This window comes from Camelus bactrianus, unplaced genomic scaffold (genome assembly GCF_048773025.1).
Source record: "Camelus bactrianus isolate YW-2024 breed Bactrian camel unplaced genomic scaffold, ASM4877302v1 HiC_scaffold_59, whole genome shotgun sequence".
In the NCBI taxonomy this organism is placed as follows: Eukaryota; Metazoa; Chordata; class Mammalia; order Artiodactyla; family Camelidae; genus Camelus; species Camelus bactrianus.
The window spans coordinates 2110510-2125000 of NW_027413976.1; the positions used below are offsets into that span (position 1 = coordinate 2110510).

Below are 14491 nucleotides of genomic sequence, written 5' to 3' on the forward strand. Positions count from 1 at the left end.
TAGTGAACAGCCACGGGTGGTTGGCACAGACCCATAGCTTCTGGACTCGCTAAAAAAAAAAAAAAAAAAAAAAAAAAGAATATGAGAATCATATGGATCAGGAGATTGGGTCTGAATTTTGTGCCGTTTGACTTGTGCCAGTTACAAAGGTCATGCACAAGGAAGATGACTGGCTACTTTATTGTCTGAAATGAGACACTTGAAAGTGAAAGGAGGTGCTATACAATCGTGCCTGGACTGGGATTTTTCTAAGGAAGCCCAAATCCTTTACAATATATATCATGTTTTCAAAAATGAATATCATTCCTGGACAATATTTAAGCAAATTTTTCTGTGTTATCAGTAAACATTTTTAAAAAATCAGTAAGAAAGGATGAGGGAGAGAGAAAGAGAGAGAACAGGAGTAACTATACGCGCGCGTGCGTGCATGCATGTGTGTGTGTGTGTGTGTGCGCGCGTGTGCGCGCACGTGTGTTGAGGTGGGGGCCTAAAAGAGGGTGAGGATTCTTTTCATCGAGGTCTGTTTGTACAGAATTCTCTCCTTCTCCGCTTTACGCTGTGAAGGAAAAGCCCAGCTGGGTTAACAAGCTAAGTCGCAAATCTAAGTGTAACAATTGTCGGATTACTGATCTGAGTTCTGCTGGGCTAACTCGTAAATCTAAATTAATAAGTGCCGGTTTGCTGATTCCCTGTTCATATTTTGCTAGCCAGCTGGATTTTCAAAGAGACATATCTGGCCTTGAAATGTTGGTTTGCTGCCTCACTGCCTCTACTTTCGTGATAATGATGTTGCTAAAGCTATTGCGTGCCTATTGGCCGAATACCCCAAGCTGGTACTTAACCCTATAAAACCTCATGTGCACGTCTTGGAGGTGCTCAAGGCTTAGGAGCAGAAGCCCCTCTGAGCCCGCCGGCGTAATAAATCTGAGTACTCCAACCCTCCGAGTGGTGCTTGTTTCTTGGCCGGCCTGTCATTTCCATAACAGCACCGTTGACAATAAGAACGTCACTCTCGTTCCGGCATAAAGAAGACATCTGGGGAGGGTGGGGTGGGGGGTGGGGTGTAGATCTATGTTATGTCCTGATTCCAGGAAGGAAAGGGGCAAGGGTCAGCGTGCCCTTCTTTCTGGGGTATCTGTCTGTTCGCTTTTGGTGTTCGGCTGGTTTGGTTATTTCAGCTTTCTGTTTGGTTCCTTTCACAGATCCAGTGGCTCAAAACAGCATTCTGATTTTCTTTTCTCCTGGGGTTTGGTTTTTGATAGGTAGAGGGACAGGGCCCACGCAGGGGTGGGGGTGGGGGGTCACTGTGCCGGAGAAAGGGAGGCGGCTGTGGTGAAATCATCGAGCAGAGGGGATTTCTACGAGAGGGACTCTCCGAAGTGAATGGGGTCCAAGGAGATCAGCAGGGTTTCTGTGTGCTCGTTTGGTTTTGTTCGTGCGTGTGTTTGTTTTTTCTGGACGAGGCCAAAGAACTCTTCAGGTGGAGGTGTGTGTCCAAAGGGTCTGACAGGATGGGAGGATGCGGGGCGAGTCAGTCCATGTGCCCAGAAAGAGAGAGAATCTGTCATAGCTGAGACTCAGGCCTTTTTCAGACCTAGGCCCAGAGAGCAGTTCGGCTCCGAGCATTCACGGAGAAGTTCGCCGCCACCTCAGTCCTGTCCCCCACCCCCGCCCTCCCCCACGCCTCAGCCCCCAGTGAAGGAGGAATCATGAAGTGGCCGCACTTAGGCTAAGCCAATTTTTGGCTTTATGCTTACTGCTTGCTTTTAGAACGATCAGCAAACTCGACTGACCAGACACCGCTCCCAGCTCCAGGCCCACTGTTAAAAACAGCTAAAGTTGTCGATTCTAACTGTTTGATTTGACCTTCCTCTGATCGTTCAACTTGACAATCATGTTTGGCGTCTGAGTCTTTCCCCAGGAAGGGAGTCACGGGAGGATAAGCTCAGGAGAACGACCAGCCCCCTCCCACCCCCCACCCCCCACCCCGAGTTCCTCCGTGGCGCTGGTGCCGCCGGGTGAGTCTGACCAGATAAAGAAGGTCACGGGCTGATGACCTACTAGACCACCAGGAGGTCCCATGTTATCAGACACTCATCCAGATTTAGGAGGAAGTTTCATCAGAGACCCTTGTTGATCATGAGCACCTTTTGTGCTCCCGCCTGTTGTGATTCCCTTTCATGCTCCAACCTGTTCGTCCACAGAAGCATGAAACCCCAACCCCAAGACGGGTTCACAGTTTGGAGGGCACTAGCCTGCTGTGAGTCCCCTTTGCCCAGCAAAGCAATCAAGCTGCCTCTTTTCTTCTAAACTCTAAGACCCTGTCTCTGGGTTATTTGGCTCGTCAGGGACGGGGTCGGGGAGGGCGATCTTTCGGCAACACCCGCAGAAGTTTCCCTGAGTGGCAGGAACCAGCGTGGCCCTCAGGCCTCAGCCCCGCAGGCAGGCAGGCAGGCAGGCAGGCAGGCAGGCAGGCAGGCAGGCAGGCAGAGTTGGAGCGACCGTTGGTCCCGCCCCCGCCCTCGCACCCCCCCCCCGCCCCCGCCGCTGCTTCCGCCGCCGCCGCCGCCACCGCCGCCGCCGCCGCCTCACAGGCCTTCTCCACCGATCGGTCCCAAATCGACTGACTGTCTCCTGGAAGCGGGGGCGGGGACGTCAGGAGGATCCATTCGGCAGGGCCTCGTTCAATCGCTTCATTCAAATGCAGAAAGCTCTGTGCTCAGGTCAGAGCCTTTGACTTGGCCTCCGGCTCCTCTCTGTTGAACGGCTTTTGTTCTTTGGTTTCAATTTCCCCACCCTTAGGCCACCCCGTCCCAACTGCACGGAGGGAGGCGGGAGGGAGGGGGAGAATCTCGCCTGGTCTCAGGCCAAAGGAGTCCCCTCCTTTTCCTAATCTGGGTAAACCCCACTACACCGTTTGAGAATCATGGAAGGGCATGGAAGCAGACCTCTGACTTGATAGATTCCTCTGGGATGGGAGACTTTAAAAAAACAAAATTCTTTTTCCCCTGCTTCCAGGGAGGCAGAAAGGAGGGCCAGAGTGTTCCTCTTGCCTCGGGCAGTTCTTTGTTTGTTTCTTTCCTTCTTTTGTTAAATCATTTTTTTTTCCTTTTTTTCTTCCAGTTTTATTGAGACAGAGTTGACATACAGCAGTGTATACTTTGGGGGGGGGCGGGGAGAGGAATTCGATTTTATGTATTTATTTTTGACCGGAGGTACTGGGGATTAAACCCAGGACCTTGTGCTTGCTTGCTAAGCACACACTCTACCACTGACCTATACCCTCCCCCTTGGCCAGTTGTGAAGTCCCTTTCATTCAGCATAGTCCATCGGGCACATTTTGGGGCAGCCTACTCTGGACCCCAACATTTCCCTATTCTGTAACTTCCCTGGAAGTTTTACACATTAAAAGCTGGGCTGTTGACTGTGCATGTGCGTCCATGCGTGCGTGCGTGCGTGCGTGCGTGCGTGCGTCTGAGCGTGCATGCGTGCGTGTGGTGTGGGGGCAGGAGGGAGGGAATAGTTTCCTAGAGGGCCTGCGTTTCATGGACCCAGTTTCTTAGTTCTGAGAACAGGTCTGTTCAAGGAAACAGTTGTAGTATCTCGTCTCAGGAGGCGGTGGTGTCGATGGGCTTCTGAAGCTAGGCCTAGGGAGCAAGCAGTCAGGTATCGCCTAAGAGGCACTTGTGTGGAAAACCAAAGTACAGCACAAAGGTTAATCATTGGAGCAGATGAGAAACCAGATTCAGGGCCGGGAGTAGGGGGTCAGTCTAGTAGGAGATTTCCACACATCGGGGTCATCGAAATGGCTCGAGCAGTTTGAAATGCCTCTGATGATGTCCTGGGGTGTTCGGCTCAACTCTCTGAGCGGCTCCTCCAAAAACAGGCCCTAGGATGGTTTCCACAGGAGCTGTTGTGGCCATTTCTCTGACGTTTACCTCCCGTTGTCCAGCTTCAGTCTGCAGGGCTTCAGGAGACGGAGCATTTTAGTACTCAATGATGCCAAGACAAAAGGGTGAGAGAAAATGGGAAACGTTCGTGGAGATGGTCCTAGGCAGATAGTGGAGGCAACTAGAAGACCTTCAGTCTCCGGGCCGGCTTTCAGGTTGAGACAAAAACCCTAAGGCAAGCGCTTGCTGCCACAGCACATCGACTAACACGGGAACCATCCAGAGAAGATCAGCACGGCCCCTGAACGTGGACGACACACGCACATACGTGAAGAGTTCCGTAGCTTTAGTGATGTCAGTCACCCAGAGGAAGACAGATATCCTATGCCATCACTTCTAGGTGGGATCTGAAAGTAAGTCAAGACACCCATCCATACATAAATAACTCCATTTTAAAAAGACTCCAAGGAACCTATTTACAAACCAGAAACAGACTGGACTCGCAGACATGGAAAAGAAACCGATGGTTAACACAGGGGACAGGGTAGGGTGGAGGAATGGGGGAGGGCAGAGGGATAAATCAGGAGTTTGGGATTAGCAGATATAAACCACCCTATACAAACTAGGTACACAAGTAGGTCCTACTGTCTAGCACAGGGAACTATGTTCAATAGCTTGTAATAACCTATCCTGAAAAAGTATACGTGTGTGTGTGTGTGTGTGTGTGTGTGTGTGTGTGTGAATAAGTGAATCACTATGCCGTACGTCATAAATGAACACAACATTGTAAGTCAACTATACTTCCATTGACAGAGAGTTCCTACAATAAACAGGCAGGCAGGCAGGCAGGCAGGCAGGCAGGCAGGCAGGCAGACAGACAGACACAGACACAGACACAGACACACAGACACACAGACACAGACACACAGACACAGACACAGACACAGACACACACACACACACACACACACACACACACACACCACAGACACAGGGGAACCCTAAGGAAAACGAGTAGCACTAGTATCTCTTATCCATGCATGTCTATCCCAGTTTAATGGAAACCTAAGTTTTTGCCTCCAAGTCAATGATGCTAATAACTCTGCTGCCAAGAATAGAAAAATCCTCACGGAGGATTTCTGAATCCCAGAAGGGTCAGGGAGGGAGAAAAAGAGAAAGGGTTCCATTCTGCTGACAGAGGTATGATATTTACCATGTGGGTGTCCGCCTCTAAAAGGGAAGGAAGGGGAAAAAACAAAAGTTTATTTTCCCTTGTATCTGAAAAGAAAAAAATTTAAAACTCAATCCTCTTGGAGACAAGAAGTCGTACACACCTCATGTCACTGATTCTCCTCCTCCACCTCCTCCTCCTCCTTCCTCTACTTCTTCTTCTAGTCTATATCTCCCATGGATTCTGACGACCTTGCCTGATGATGGCGGGTGATGGGGGCAGAGATCGATCCTTCTGAGAAGTAAGTTGGCAAGCGCTTTAGTGAAGCCTCGTAGGATTTACCCAGCGAAGCGAGTGCCTTCGTCCCTGGAGGCTGCGGAAAGTATGTCCCCAAGTCACATACGCATGTGTTTGTCTTTTGTTGTCGTCGTTGTTGTTGTTGTTGTTGGTGGTGGTGGTGGTGGTGGTGGTGTGTGTGTGTTTGTTTGTTTGTTTGTTTGTTTGTTTGTTTGTTTGTAGCAGTGTCCTGGCCATGCTGATGGCATCAGGCTTGCAGCGGGGGAAGGAAGGCTTCAACCCCTTTGGAAGTCATACCTACCATCCCAAGAACGTCTGGATGACCCCTACTATGTGGCAGTTGAATGGGGGCCAGTTACTGGGGTTCAGCGTGTCCAGAGAGAGGAGGTCTGAGGCCTCTGGGGACAAAACGTTTGTACGTATGTATGTATGTGTGTATGGCCAGTTGACTGTTTTTGCGGTCCTATAGGAATCTTCCTGCCCCTGTCTATTGAACAATGGGAGTCATCTTCCAAGTGCCCTGACACCAGACACCACGGTGGGTGAAGGAATGCGGGTGGGGTGGGGGTGGGTGGGGGAGGTCATCCAGGGAGCTGGGAGAAACCGAGCACGTCCGTGGGTCGGTGGGTCGGCCTGTCGGATGGTCGCCATGCTGGGTTTCCCCTAACCCAGGCCATTTGCCGAATGGACAGAACAGACTGGGGCCACGTGTGCCACCCACCCTCTTTCCGGAGGCTGTGGTCCACTGTGTTTGCATGAAAGTCAGTGAAGGAGGCATCTCCTTGGGACTCGGTTCCGTCCCTTTCACGAGAGCCTCCACTTTGAATGACAGCCAGCCAGCCAGCCAGCCCTCGATGCCAGGGCAGTAGACGACTGCCAGGAATATCCCATCCTTTCTGGAACCCTGAGTGTACCCACCTGTACAGACACAAGGCTGAAGAATACATGACGTTCCTTCCTAGTTGACAGCACTCCCCATGTCACTGAAACAGTGTCCAGTACGCTGACGTCATCTCCTCCCTCTCCCACACCCCCGCACGCGCACAAACACGCGCGCGCGCGCGCACACACACACACACACACACACACACACACACACACTCTGTCTGTCTGTCTGTCTGTCTGTCTGTCTGTCTTCTAAGGATGGAGAAGAGTTTGCTGAGCTATTTCGGGTGCCCTCTCATCCTAGTTCCTATCTCCAAGTTGGTTCAAAGTCCAAAAGGCGGTCAAGCACTTAATCAGATAGGTCCCTCGTAAAGAATGCCTCCCACATCACGACGACAGGCTTCTTAGGCCAGCCGAGAAGCTCCTTCAGTTCTGCGCCCATCTTGGCTCTAAGTTGATATCAGTCTGTTACGGAAATGACAGGCCAGCCAAGAAACAAGCACCACTCGGAGGGTTGGAGTACTCAGATTTATTACGCCGGCGGGCTCAGAGGGGCTTCTGCTCCGAAGCTCTGAGCACCTCCAAGACGTGCACATGAGGTTTCATAGGGTTAATTACAAATATGGGTCTATTCGCCAATAAGGCTCAAACAACAAAAAGCAAAGGATCAGTACACTGGAGCTTATCAATTTGGAACAGATCACGTTACTGACACTTGTTGAGCTTGGATTTACGAGTTAGCTTGTTAGCCCAGTAAACTGACACTAAACTTCAGATTTACGAGTTAGCCCAGCAGAACTTAGATCAGTAAACGGACACTTATCACACTTAGATTTGTGACTTTAGCTTGTTAGCCCAGCTGGGCTTTTCCTTTACAAGTCCTCCAGGATCCAAGAAAGCCACGTTGGAAAACAAGTGGTGATTCTGATGGGACAGGAGATCAGTCATTTGGGGGCGAAGGGTGGGGTAGGGAGACATACCAGCCAGTCTGTCTGTTTTCACCCAGTGTGGGAGCCGTCCCAAAGAGATAACTCGAGAAGAGAGAAACAGGGAGTTGACAAAGAACACGTGCAGTGGCGTGCCCTCCCCCCCACCCCAGGAGAAGGCCAAGCCAGAAGTCCCTCCGGATGGCGGGCTCCGGACTCCGGCTTCCAGGGGAAGCGATTTTTTTTTCCTCCCCATTTCAGGCCCGGAAGAAGAGGGAGAGGCAGAGTGTCCTTCTCGGGCATCCGCTGTTTCTGAAGCACGCTTGTTGCCAAAAGTTCGGCCCCCGTCCCCGACGAGCCCAAGAATCCAGAGACAAGGTCTTGGAGCTTAGAAGCAAAGAGGCCATTTTATCGCTCTGCCGGGCAAAGGGGATTCACAGCAGGCTAGCGTCTTCAAAACTGTGTACCCACCTTGGGGATGGAGTGGGTGGGGTGGTTCTAGAGCCATAGCTCAAACAATCGGGCATCGATCACCATCCACAGAATCGTTTTCTCATCAGAAGACTCAGAATGGTGTCACGATGCCTCCAGGTGACCCATTCTATAGAGGCTGGTGGTTAGATCTCGTTATCTCATAAGCACTCAAGGTGTGGCCTTCTTGGTCACTCAGGCTATTTTGTCAGGTCACTAGTCCCGTGACCGACCTTCTCCTCGGAGAAAGACTCAGAGACCCAGACAGTAGAAACAGTAAGATCGATAGCTTCCAGTTTCAACAACAGGCCTGGAACCGTGAGCAGCAACCAGTCAGTCAGGACAGTTGACCGTTTTCAGGGCGAGCATAAGAAACCGAATGACACCCCCCCCCCCAGCAAATGAATGAATGAATGACCTAATGATCCTCCCCTCCCCCCCCCCGCCAAAAAAAGAAGAAGCAATCCGTTAGCCTAATTCCGGCCATTTTATTCATCCTCCTTCACCCTGAAGCCCCAGTCACCCACGTGCCACAGTGGTCTGTTTTCTGGTTTCCTCCACCACCCCACCCCCCACCAACCACCACCCCGCCAACATCCCCCTATGCCCAACCACCGCCCCAAGTGTGGGACTGGACGGGGGTGCAGGGGGGCTGAGGGGGCGGCAATGGCGGCTTGAGGTGAGGGTGGGGAGTGTTCCGCCCAGATCGTATAGGAAGCTCAAACACAGCTGCAGTACGAGACAAGATGGTAGATTTCTGTGGGTCCTCCCTCCTCTTAAAATCCTTCCTAAGGAGGAGACAGACAGAAAGAGAAACATCACCCTCACTCCCAACGCCTCCTGCGCCCTCGATGCGCCCCAAAACAACAACAAGAAAAACAAAAACAAACACGACCACAAATAAGTCGCTATCCCTGGGGAAGAAGGATTCGATGGCATGGGGATATCATTCTAAAATTCATTCCCTCTTCATCACATTTCATGGAAACCGATTGCAATCTATGAGGCCCTGTGAAGGTAGGGGTTGGGGGGGTAGGGAGGAGGGAGGGAAGTGAAGGGGGGAGAGAGAGAGAGAGAGAGAGAGAGAGAGAGAGAGAGAGAGAGAGAGAGCAGAGGAGAGGAGGGATAAAAGGGGAGAGGACAGGAAAGGAGAGGAGGGAAAAGAGGGGAGGGGAGGGGAAATGAGAAGAGGCGAGGGGAGAGGAGAAGAGGGAGAGGAGAGGAGTGGAGGGGAGAAGAGAGGAGTGGAGGGGTGAGGGGGAAGGGGGGAGAACAGGGAAGAGGAGAGGAGGGGAGAGGAGAGGAAAGAGAGACAAGGGAGACAGACAGACACGCATGCGCGCGCGCGCGCACACACACACACACACACACAGAATAGCGAAATGGAGAGAGAGGCAGAGAGAGAGAGAGAGACAGACAGACAGACAGACAGACACGGATCTAGGTCAGGGACACTACACATGGGTATTCTTCTGAGTGATTTTATGTGTTTTCTCAATCGCCACCTCTATGGAGATAAAAATCGCTCCCATAAGATGAAGGGAGTCCTTCTGCCACCGCCCGCGGCCCCGCCCACCAGCACCGCTTGTGTTTGTCAGGGATTCCAAGCCAAAGCACGTGGAGGAGCGGGAGAGCTTCCTGGCAGCCCAAGGAGGAGGAAAGTCCGGCAGCATGAGAGAGGTGGTTGGCACGGGGAAGCTGGAGGCCGGCTGACGAGAAGATGGGTGAGGGGGCAGGGAGGAGGGTTTCCCAAGTTGGAGAGCCAAGACGAGGGAGGGGAGCTGTCGGTGGCTGCGTTCTGACCCCGACCCCAACCCTGACTGGAGCGGATCCCTGAAAGGAGGCGGTTCGGGCTCTCTGGCCGAGAACGCCCCTCTCTTCCTCTTTGTGCAGAAACACCTTCCGCGGACCGAGAAAGTCCATCCCGAGACCCTCGTCGGAAGAGTCCTTTCCAGACCCATCACGATCCTCCTGGGCCTAGGGGTCCAGGGGATGGGGCGGGGCCTCCATTCGATCCGTCTTCCGTCCGTCCGTCCGTCCATCCACAAGATCTTGAACATCCATGTAGGATTCTGGATGGTAGCAGTTTTCCAGGATCCTCCAAATCCTTGTAAGTCCTCTCCTGGCAGATTCGACCCCTAGGTCGTACCGCGCAGCACAGGGCACTAGATTCAGTCCCTCGGGACGAGGGTTCCTGAAAAAGACCAGGAAAAAGAAGAACAGAATCACTATGGTGTGCACCAGCCAGAAACCAGCACCACCTTGTCACTCGAACAGACTTGCAAAAGGCGGGGTAGGGAGAGAAAGTCATAGGATGGCTACCATCCCTCCCACCCCCACCCCACAAGCCAAGCCCCAGACCATCGTCATCCCTGCTCCCCCTCCCCTCCCCTTTCCTCTCCCTTCCCCCTCCCCCTCCCCCTCCCCTCCATCGACGCCCGCCTCCCGCTTGTACCCCACTCCTCTGAACCCAGCACCACCCACCCCAGCCTGGACGGGCTCGGCTCAGATCGGCTCGGCTCGGCTCAGCCCGGCCCGGCCCGGCCCGGCCCGTCCGTCCGGTCGACTTCTTCGCAGGGTCTAAAATAGCGCCCGGCCGACAGGCAGGTGGCACATGGCACATGGCAGGGGAGCGAGCGGGACGGTTCGGGATCTCTGGGTGGCAGGGACACGCGGCCGGACAACCAGGAGCACGGACGGCCTGGCGTGCGTTTCTCCGCTCGGGGGGGCCTCGACCAGAGACCGTGGTACGGGGAACGGGGACACACACACACCACACACACACACACCACACACACACACCACACACACACACCACACACACCACACAGACACAGACACACACACACACAGACACAGACACACACACACACACACACACACAGACACACACAGACACACACAGACACACAGACACACAGACACACAGACACACAGACACACACACACACAGACACACACACACACACACACACACACACACACACACACACACACACCTTCACCCCCACCCCCAAACCTCTGACAGCTTTCGTTTGTTTTCGGCCGACCGTCCCTCGATGAGGTACGAGTGCCTTGGCTGGGGCTGGGGGGGGGGTGGAGTTCCTCCCTCCACAACGACCCCACACGGGCTCTGTTCTGGTCACCCGAGTCCTCTTCCAAGTCAGACCACAGGCCTCCATCACCCGGCGCGAGCACTCGGGGAAACAGTCACCATCCTCATCGCTCCGCTCCACCTCTACACGTGAAGAACTGTTCCCAGCCCACGCCACTCCACCCCACCCCACGCCCCGATGCCACCCACCGCAGTGGAGAGAAACGAGACGAATCCACAGACGTGCATCAATCCGATGAAGAAAACGACGGCCCTATTCCAAGGAAGCATAGATATCTAGGTAGGAGATTCATCGAGTACTATGGAGGCGGTGGGAAAGGGGGGGTTGCGGTGGGGAGGGTCTAGAGATCAGGCAGTACAGCCCATGCTTAGCATGCAAAAAATAAAGGTCCAGGGTTCAATCCCCAGCACCTACTCTTCAAAAATAACCCGAGAAGAAGCAAGACGGCGGAGTAGAAGGACGCTCGTAGCTCACCCTCTCCCACAAATACACCAAAACTCACATCGACGGACCCACTCGGCCAATCAGACCACCTGCGGAACTCCGACAGAACACCGCCCTCTTCGAAAGACAAAGACGCCCAAAATCTGGTAGGAGAAAAGGAGAAAAGAAAGAGTCAAAAGCAAAACAGTGCGGGAGGGACCGGCAGAGGAGGAATAGGGCTCGTTCGCCAAACCTCCCCCTCTCCAACGGAGAGGCCGACGGGACGGTGGGGGAGCCTCCGAGTCTCTGATCTGCCCGGAGCGCCCCTTGACCGACCGATCCAAGTGAAACGGGCACAGAGGGTCCCCGCGACACCCAGCCCGAGTCGCAGGCCGGCAGCCGGGGGCCGGGACAGGCCGCACGAGCCGGGCAGAGGACCGTGTCGGCGGCACCACGCGCCGTGGCCGGGAGGGGATACAGAGCAGAACAACCCGCCCCCCCAACCCGTCCATTACGGGGAAAGAAAGGCAAAGCAACACGGCCGGTGTGCCCTGGGGGGAGGGGCGCCGTAGCCTCCATCTCCTCAGACCCGCGGCGCCATCACCGGCCCTTCTCGCGAGAAGAGAGGCGGGGCGCAGCCACAGCCGCCATAGCCCCTGGCGCGCGGCGCGCAGCGCGCGGGCGGGGGCGGGAGCGGGGGCGGGGCCGAGACTCGAATCCGCACCCGGGGGCTCTGCAACCTCCTAGGCAGGACTGAGACTCGTTTTCAGCCTGAGGCAGATATTATATATCTGCCCCGGTACCTCAGAGAACTCGCGCCACCAAGACTAAGAAGGAGCCGAGTTTTGGAATGCAGCAGGGGCGGGGCGGTTCCACGGTCTTCCCCGAGCCCACCTACGGAGAGGAGCGCCGACCCGAGGCGGAGCACACAGCCGCACAGAGCAGCGGAGCGACCGGCGCCGGGAGAGGGCAGGCGGCCAGCCACCCTCCCTCCTTCCCGGCAGGAACGCAGCATCCGAACGCGGTGCCAGGAGGGGGCGCGATCTACTTGCCCACAGGCACCGAGGGCAGCACAGACGAGGGCGCCGACAGAGGGCCCGCGGAAAAAGCAAGCTGAGTTCACGAAACAGGGCGACGACAGAAAGACTTCTCGGTGAAACCGTTAAGAGCGCACCGTCTCCAGGAGAACACATCCTTTTTTTTTTTTTTTCTCTCTTTTTTTTTTTTTTCGTTTCCTTTGTCTTTTTTAATCTCTTTTATATCGGTTTTACCTTCTGTTACCTTTTTAACCTTTACTTTTGAACAGTCGTATACGTTTACGGTTTTAATCCCTTTTAAATGTTTCATTTCAAGTCTTTTCATTATTATTATTTTTAAACATCCACCCCCTTCCCTTTTTCATTCTCTTGGTTTTGATCTCCTGTTACTGGTTATTCACAGGTTTCAAATATTGTTTCTCGATTTTTTTCCTCCTTTTTATTAAGGTTATTAAAAGACGTCTCAACTCGATCGCTATTCTGCTTCCACTGACTCTTCTATTCATGATTACACACCGTCTTCAAACCTTTTCTTTCTCCCGTCTTTTAAAATCCTCTGTTTTATCTTTTGTTAAAATCTGTTCTATTTCCGATTACCTTTTAAAAATTTACTTTTGAAACAATTGTATATTATTTTCTGATCTTTTCTATTTGTTTTTAAAGGCTTTTAGAAGACGTCTCAACTCAATTGCTATTCTGCTTCAACTTGCTCTTCTATTATTGATCGTACACTGTTTTCAAACCTTTTTTTCTCCATTCTTTTAACATCCTGCCCCCACCCCCCTCTCTCCCTCTCCCCCTCTGTCTCTGTCTCTGTCTCTCTCTCTCTCCCCCTATCCCCCTCTCTCTTTTAAAGTTTTATGCCTGCGTAGGCTTTCGATAAATACATAAACTCCTTAAGGACCCCAATAGATAACTGATACTCCTTAAGCCACAGTGCCAGAGAGATAGGAGCATTATGAAGAAGCAGAGGAACCACTCCCAATTAAAAGAGCCAGAGAAATTCCCTGAAAGCACGATCCATGAAATAGACGTGGATGGCCTGCTCGATCAAGATTTCCAAAAAGGAGTGATCCAAGTCCTGAAGGAACTCCAAGAGATAGTGTTGAGAGATATACTATACGTCAAAAACGAAATCGAAGCTATAAAGAAGAGTCAAGGAGAACTGGTCAACTCATTGGCTGAAATGAGAACTGGTCTAAAGGCTGTCCAAAGCAGGCTAGATCACGCAGAGGAACGAATAAGTGGCCTAGAAGGCAGGACAACAGAAAGAACCCAATCAGAACAGCTGAGAGAAAAACCAATAAAGAACAACGAAAACCATCTTAGGGACCTAAGGGACCCTCGAAAGCGTGCCCATCTACGCACAATAGGGGTTCCAGAAGGGGAAGAAAGAACCAAGGGGACCGAAAAGGTATTCGAAGAAAGCATGACTGAAAATTTCCCAAATCTAAAGAAGGAATCAGATATCCAAGTCCAGGAGGCTCAGAGGGTACCCAACAGAAAGAACTCAAACAGGCCCACACCAAGACATAGGCTAATCAAGATGGCCAGAGTCAAGGATAAAGCAATGATCCTAAATGCCTTTAGGCAAGAGAAAAACAAAGAGTGAGTTCCAAGGGAACCCCCATAAGGCTCTCAGCGGATTTCTCTACACAAACACTACAGGCCAGAAGGGAGTGGCAAGATCTATTGAAATTCTTGAATGAAAAACAAAACAAAACAAAACAAAACAAACAAAAAGAAGCAGCCTAGGATACTCTATCCAGCAAAGCTATCCTTTAGAATAGAAGGGGAGGTAAAGAACTTCACAGACAAGCAAAAACGAAAAGAGTTTAGCAACACTGAACCCATGCTAAAAGAAACATCAACAGGTCTACTCTAAATAGAGAAGAAGGAGGATGGTACAAAAATGAGACCACTCATCACCGGAAAGGTGATCACTACCATTCATTCCAAACGGAATAAACACAAAATTGTAAAAAGAAGACATCTAAATCATTAAGAGTGGCAGAGGGAAGCAAGAAAATAATAGAGACTTTTTTTTTCCCCCCTTCTCCTTCCTTTCTTTCTCTTTTAGATGGGTTTGAGATTCTATTACTATCTGTTTCATACAAACAGTTATAGCCATAGGTGAATAGACTTCCAAACAGGGTCAACCGAACTCCAAAACGTACAAGTGAGTCACAGAAGCCAACTAAAGGCTAACTAAAGGCGGGGGGGGGGGGGGAAGCATGGAGATGAAACAACATGCTATCGAAAAACCAATGGGTGA

At 52.1% G+C, this 14491-nt stretch overlaps 1 long non-coding RNA gene and 1 other non-coding gene across 3 annotated transcripts; both read left to right on the forward strand.

Annotated features, from left to right (window-relative positions):
• Nucleotides 1–2559: 2559 nt before the first annotated feature.
• On the forward strand, nt 2560–7308 carry LOC141577011 (uncharacterized). 2 transcript variants are annotated; one of them, XR_012505442.1, is made up of 3 exons: nt 2560–4303; nt 5286–5443; nt 5828–7308. It is a non-coding gene; the product is annotated as an uncharacterized LOC141577011 (long non-coding RNA). The 2 variants fall into 2 exon arrangements; XR_012505443.1 differs by lacking the exon at nt 5828–7308 and adding an exon at nt 5581–5780.
• On the forward strand, nt 4130–4238 carry LOC141577027 (U6 spliceosomal RNA). The gene has a single exon (XR_012505459.1). It is a non-coding gene; the product is annotated as a U6 spliceosomal RNA (small nuclear RNA).
• Nucleotides 7309–14491: the final 7183 nt, after the last annotated feature.